The 6,189-nt window shown below is 45.0% G+C and overlaps 1 long non-coding RNA gene across 1 annotated transcript; it reads right to left on the bottom strand.

Annotated features, from left to right (window-relative positions):
- Positions 1-230: 230 nt before the first annotated feature.
- LOC141568176 (uncharacterized) lies at positions 231-5,924 on the bottom strand. The gene is made up of 3 exons (XR_012491222.1): positions 5,757-5,924; positions 3,816-3,904; positions 231-1,695 (listed from the first exon to the last, which is right to left on the bottom strand). It is a non-coding gene; the product is annotated as an uncharacterized LOC141568176 (long non-coding RNA).
- Between the last annotated feature and the right edge of the window lie 265 nt (positions 5,925-6,189).

The raw sequence follows: 6,189 nt of genomic DNA, 5'->3' as shown, positions 1-6,189 counted from the left end.
GCATTCTATCGGTGGCCTTTTCTATCTGGCCGTCATTTAGCGTTCTGTCAAGGTTGTTTTGCGTTGGTCTGAGCTGGTCTGTCACGATGCTATTGCCTATGGATGCCTGGGGTCCTTGTCACTTGTCGTGAGCCGCTGTAGATATTTCCCTGACCTGAAGCAATGTGGCGGACCCTTGTTATTATTATGATTGTAAGAATGACCTCAGCAACAACTATCAGGAAACTATGAGGGGAAAAAAAAACAAGGTTTATAATTTACAGCCCGTGGAAGGTCTGACTGTCCCTGGCCACACGGTAAGGTCCTGGGTATAGAGGGAGTGCATGTGCAGACCTGCGTTTCTGCCTTTGTAGGGGCAGATGTTGGGAGTACCTTGGGTTTCAGAGATTCACTCTTTATTGGGTCACTCTAGCAGGCAGAAATTTAGGTCAACTTGGGCTTTTTTAAAGGGGAAGTTTATGGGTGAGGCAGCCTGGCTCTCTCTGTGACTGTGTACCTGCGCAAGTATATTTTAGATGGATGGTTTAAAGTTGGTGCCTCAGCAACCAAAAGCTTAATGCCCAACAGTTACATTACAGTAAAACAAAACTGAACTAATTTTCAGGCACTTATACCACAAAAGTTCATCTCTGTAGTTAGGGTATTTATCAGTTTATTTTTTTATGGCTGACAATAGACTTGAACACACCCTTCCCCATAGAAAACACCAATGGGCAAAAACACACTCAAACAGATGTTAAACATTATTACTCGTGTAAATGAAAATTGAAATCACAATACGATACCCCTTTCACACACAGTAGAATGGCTATGGTTTTGAAATCACTGGAAAGTAATAATTCTAAACAACCATGTCAACACCACACCGAAATAGTGGAAAAGACATCCCAGTTTATTACACAGCACAAGCCCTACGCAGACCCAGTTCTCCAAAAGAGGTGAAGCTAACTGCCCTTGGCGTAAGAGTCACTGTGGGGAGACCGTATTAGCGCCTTGGGTAACGTGGATGATCTGGGCTTTGGGAGACAGCAAGATTTCTAATTCCAGTTTTCCATATTACTATTCCAAAAACCACCTATATTAACCAAAACAGGGTGGTATTGGCATAAAATCAAACACGGAGATCAGTGGAGCAGAATCCAGCCAAATTTGAAGCAGCAGAAACGACACTGGGAATATGGGACAGCTGTATGCAAAACAACAGCACTGAACGCTATTTTACGCCACAAATAAAAACCAACAATTTTCACTACTATGTCTTTTCTGTGCTGGGCCCTCTAGTGGCCAACACTGGCCAACACACCTCCCGCGAACCGCAGAGTCGGCATAGTCTCCTTACCTTTGGCTCTCGTTCATGCCTCCTGGGGAGACAGAGAGGTAAAGCAGGTACAGAAGGAAATCCCACGTCGTGTCCCAGCCGGAGAGCGTCCAGGATAGATACAGTGAAAAAACCAGTTCCCTCACAGAAGATACCACTGCAGGACACGAAAGGCATCATGGCGTCTGTCACGGCAGAGGCCTCTCTTCTGATTCTCTAGCGGCCCCAGCTCTGGTGTGACCCTCTGCTCTCATGAGATTCCCACGACCATGTTTATTGTGCAAACTGCTGTTCTCCCGTGACTCCAGTGGCCATGTTTCACGCGCGAACCTCTGCTCTTGCGCGATTTTGGCGGCCATATTTTTCACGCGTAAGTGCTGTTGGGAGATACCGGCGGCTGTGTTTGTGGCGAGATTTCGGCAGCCATATTTTAATGCGGAAGTGCTGTCGGGAAATCTCAGCAGCCATATTTATCGCGAGGTTTCGGCGCCATATTTTCCCGCGAAAGTGCTGTCGGGAAATCTCGGCGGCCATATTTATCGCGAGATTTCGGCGCCATATTTTCCCGCGAAAGTGCTGTCGGGAAATCTCGGCGGCCATATTTATCGCGAGATTTCGGCGCCATATTTTCCCACGAAAGTACTGTCGGGAAATCTCGGCGGCCATATTTATCGCGAGATTTCGGCGCCATATTTTCCGCGAAAGTGCTGTCGGGAAATCTCGGCGGCCATATTTATCGCGAGATTTCGGCGCCATATTTTCAAGCGAAAGTGCTGTCGGGAGATCTCGGCGGCCATATTTATCGTGAGATTTCGGCGCCATATTTTACAAGCGAAAGTGCTCTCGGGAGATCTCGGCCATATTTATCGTGAGATTTCGGCGCCATATTTTCAAGCGAAAGTGCTGTCGGGAGATCTGGTGGCCATATTATTTTCACACGGAAGTGCTCTTGGGATATTTCAGAGGACAAGTTTCTAGCGTGAAACTCTGCTGTCCCGAGATTCTGACAGCTATGTTTCTGTTGCCTAATTGCTCTCAGGAGACTCTGGCAGCCATGTTTCATTTACCCGTGCCCCTCACATGCAAAAAGAACACAGACGTAAGCTCTGAGAAAGAAGACATCTCCTTAAGTGTCAAGGCCGGCTAACGCCTCAAATTGTTAAAAAGGTAGCCCAGCAGCCATTTTCACACACGGTTTTTACACAAACCACACTTCAGGGAGAGTCTGGCAGGAAACCGCCTGCCTCCCACAGTGCACTGCACATGAACGATGTCTCTCAGGGGCAAAGCAGACAGGACCAGACAACGCCGGAGGTCATGGAGGAACGTAGAGCAGAAGTGTCTAGCCAGAGAGGGAACTCACCTCAGGGTCTCTTCTACTTAGGGCTCCGATGATCCATAATTGAGCTGTAACACTACTGAGCCGCTCCACAGCTATGCTATTCTCACAGCAATGCTGTATCACAATAGAGCTATTTGCACTGAATACAATTTCCATCTTCACCACAACCCCAATTTGGGGATTCCTTTTGACATTGAATCATGGTAAACGATCATAGTTTGACAGACACCTGCTGCCAATGCTAGATTCGGGACACACATCCTGTGTTCCCGAATCTGTACTGGGTACCTAACCATTTTTCCAACGCTGGACAACAGACCCCGGGACATCGATCGGATGTCGCAGAGTAGAACCGGACCCCAATTTGAGCCAGTCTCAAAGCCAGAACACAAGCTAGACACCACGGATGCTGGACACCAACCGCCAGAGCCTCACATGTGATGCCGGACCACGGATACTAGGTTGCAGACATCAAACCTTGGAGCCAGAGCTGTACATATCCCACACACATGGGCCCAGACTTGAAGCTGGACCCAACCAGTCTCGAACCCCGGATATCAGATGCAGAGCCCGACTAGGGACCGAACCCTGAAATCTGAGCACAGAAAGAATCTAGTGCTATAGAAAGTTTTCCATAACTTTGTAATAACTGCATAGTAATCTATTTGAAACAACCACATCAATACTATGCCAGAAAAGCAGAACACATCCAAGTCTGTCAGAGGGGATAAGACCTATGCAGACCCAACTCTCCCAAAGAGGTGAAGCTAATTAGAGGCACTGTTGGGAGACTGTATCAGTAGGCACTGTGCCTCGGGTGACGTGGGTGACCTGGGATACGGTAGACATAATCAGATTTTTATTTCCAGTGTTCCAGATCACTAGACCACGAAGTATAGTAGCAAAAACAGCGTGGCATTGGCATAAAACCAAAGACAGATCATAGAGCATAAAGGAGCCCATGACTGAACTCACATAAACGGCACTATTAACACTGGACAGCCACATGCAAAAAAATCAGCACTGAATACTTACTGATACCACAAAAAAACCATGATTTTTCACACCAATTCCTTTCTATGCCTCGTTTTCAGATAACAGATAAGCTTTTCCCCACCTCTCAGCAGACTATACACACAGGAAGATTCTCCTTACCTTTTTCTTCTTTTCCACAGTTCCTGAAGAGATACTGAAGTAAAGCAGGTACAAAAGCACGTTCCACCTCGTCTTCGAAGACGTAGTACCTGCAGGGTAGATACAGAGGTTTACCAAGTTCCCTCCAAACAGGTTTGGATATTCTCTGAGCTAAGAGTTAAAACTGACGTCTGCTTTGTTAAATACAAAGAGAATTTTTTATTAGTTTCATGCGTTTAGAGAATGGTACAAACTGCAGAATACTGAACCTAAAACATTATAATGCAGATGCCCCTTTTTCTACCTTTTGACTTAAAGCTGCAGATGATCCACCTTTTACGTTAAAAATGTGACTAAGATATATTATGAAAAACTTTTCACTTATTGAAGGGCACATCAGTTATCCCAGTAAGGTCAAAGCCCCATTGAATTGCCCAGACTGTAAGTGCACGACAGTTACCAAGAAAAATAGTAGAAGCAGCCATTCTATGCATAGATATCGATGTCTAAAGTTCATCATTTTTGAAGACAAAGTAGAATAACCAATGCTTCCTACCCCCTGCATTTGGTTCACTGTTTTTACAGGAGCATCACAGAAAGATCACAGACCACTCAATAGCCTACATGAAGCCGGTCACGATTTGCCCTTGTGTAATTTAACTGTATCATTTTCTGTAACACATTTACTATCCTGGAGGGGTGAGGCCCTATGAATGTATGTGGGGCCTGGAACTTCCAATCTCCCATCACTTTTCCCGTTTCACACATCTCTGCAAATTGCTAACTCCAAATATGTACACTTTCACATTAAGTACATTCTTTAGATGACAGGCATCACTGTAGTATTTATATGAGCATCACCACGAACGCGTGAATGATGCCTTGTGCTAGGACATCTCCAGGTGATAGATTTTCTGCACCATTATAGTTTTCTGTGGTCACGGTGATATGTCCAGTCTCACTGACAGAAATATCACGATGTGATGCATTTCTAGAGACATAGAATGCAACCGAATGAAGACCTCAAAAATCAATGCATCCATCTTCAGTCATTTGTCATAGGAGGAAACCATTCATTTAGGTAAAGAGTCTTTTCAAAAAAATGGTGATGGGCAATGGAGTATCCCCAGGTGTAGGAATCAAATGGTGCCCTTAACTTACACCATAAAATACTGACTTGAGATAGATCAAAGTCTTACATGTATGAGATTAGATTAAGAAAGCTAAAAGAAAACATCGTGATGAATGTCTGACCTAGGACTTGACCATGGTTTCTGTAATCTGACACCAAAGCAGAAGTAATAAATAATGGACAAATGCTATTTCCTCAATTTTAAAAACTTTTGTGTATCAACAGAAGCTATGCAGCTGCATAATTTGAGTGCAGACATAGTACCTGTAATGCTATTCAAAGTTTTCACGTTTGAAATTAATGGAAAGTAAATTACAATTCTACACAACAATGTCAAAACCGGACCATGAAAGCAGAAAGACATGCATTTCATAGAGTCCAAGCCCTATGCATATCCAAGTTCACTCAAGGAGGTGAAGCTGTTCACCCCTGTTGCAATCACCGTGTTATTAAAAGGCAATGTGTGAAGACTACATCAGCAGCCGTTGGGCCTCAGGTGACGTGAGTAACTAGAAATGTGTCAGCAGACACAGCAGGAGTTTTAATGGACTCATCCAGGTCACTCGAGAAAAGACAAAAAATCATAAGCAACACAGTGGAATTGACATAAACCACATACATCAAGGAAGCAAAATGGAGCTTAAAATAAAACCTACACGAATGGCAGTGAAAACAGTAAACAGCCGCTCGTAGAACAATGACCCTGAACCCCGTCTCGCTTCACATAACAAACACCAGCCCTGGTTCCACACCCAGCCCGGCCTCCGCTCTGTCCGCCGGGGCTCAACACCCCCTTCAGCGACTCGGCAGCACAGGAAGCTCCTCCTTACCTTCTCTTCCCTCGTCCAGTGTTTCTCTGGGAAATACTGAGAGAAGCAGGTACAGAAGGCAGTCGATGCCGTCCCCAGAGCAGCAGTGTCTCCACGGCAAACACCGAGCTAAGCAAAGCTCTCAAAACAAACTACACCTCCGGTCGCGGGTAAACATCCTGGCGTCTCTCGCTCTCCTGGCTCTCGCGTGAATATGGTCCGTGGCTCTCACGCTGGGCTCTTGAGCTCCTATCTCGTGAGATTAAGGTTAGGGATAGGGTGAAAGTTTACGGTTTATGTCTAAGGTTAGGGTTAGTGTTAAAATTTACAGTTCAGGGGTAGGTTTAGATGTTGGGTTTAGGGTTAGGGTGTGCGGGTTTTTTGTTTTTTTGAGTGTTTTTTTAAAAAAATTTACTGGGGGTGACAATTGTTAGTAAAATTATATAGATTTCAG

The sequence above is a fragment of the Rhinolophus sinicus genome, linkage group LG13 (genome assembly GCF_036562045.2).
Source record: "Rhinolophus sinicus isolate RSC01 linkage group LG13, ASM3656204v1, whole genome shotgun sequence".
Taxonomy (NCBI): domain Eukaryota; kingdom Metazoa; phylum Chordata; class Mammalia; order Chiroptera; family Rhinolophidae; genus Rhinolophus; species Rhinolophus sinicus.
The sequence above is the reverse complement of the archived record's forward strand: the minus strand, read 5'-3'. Positions and strand labels throughout refer to the sequence as shown.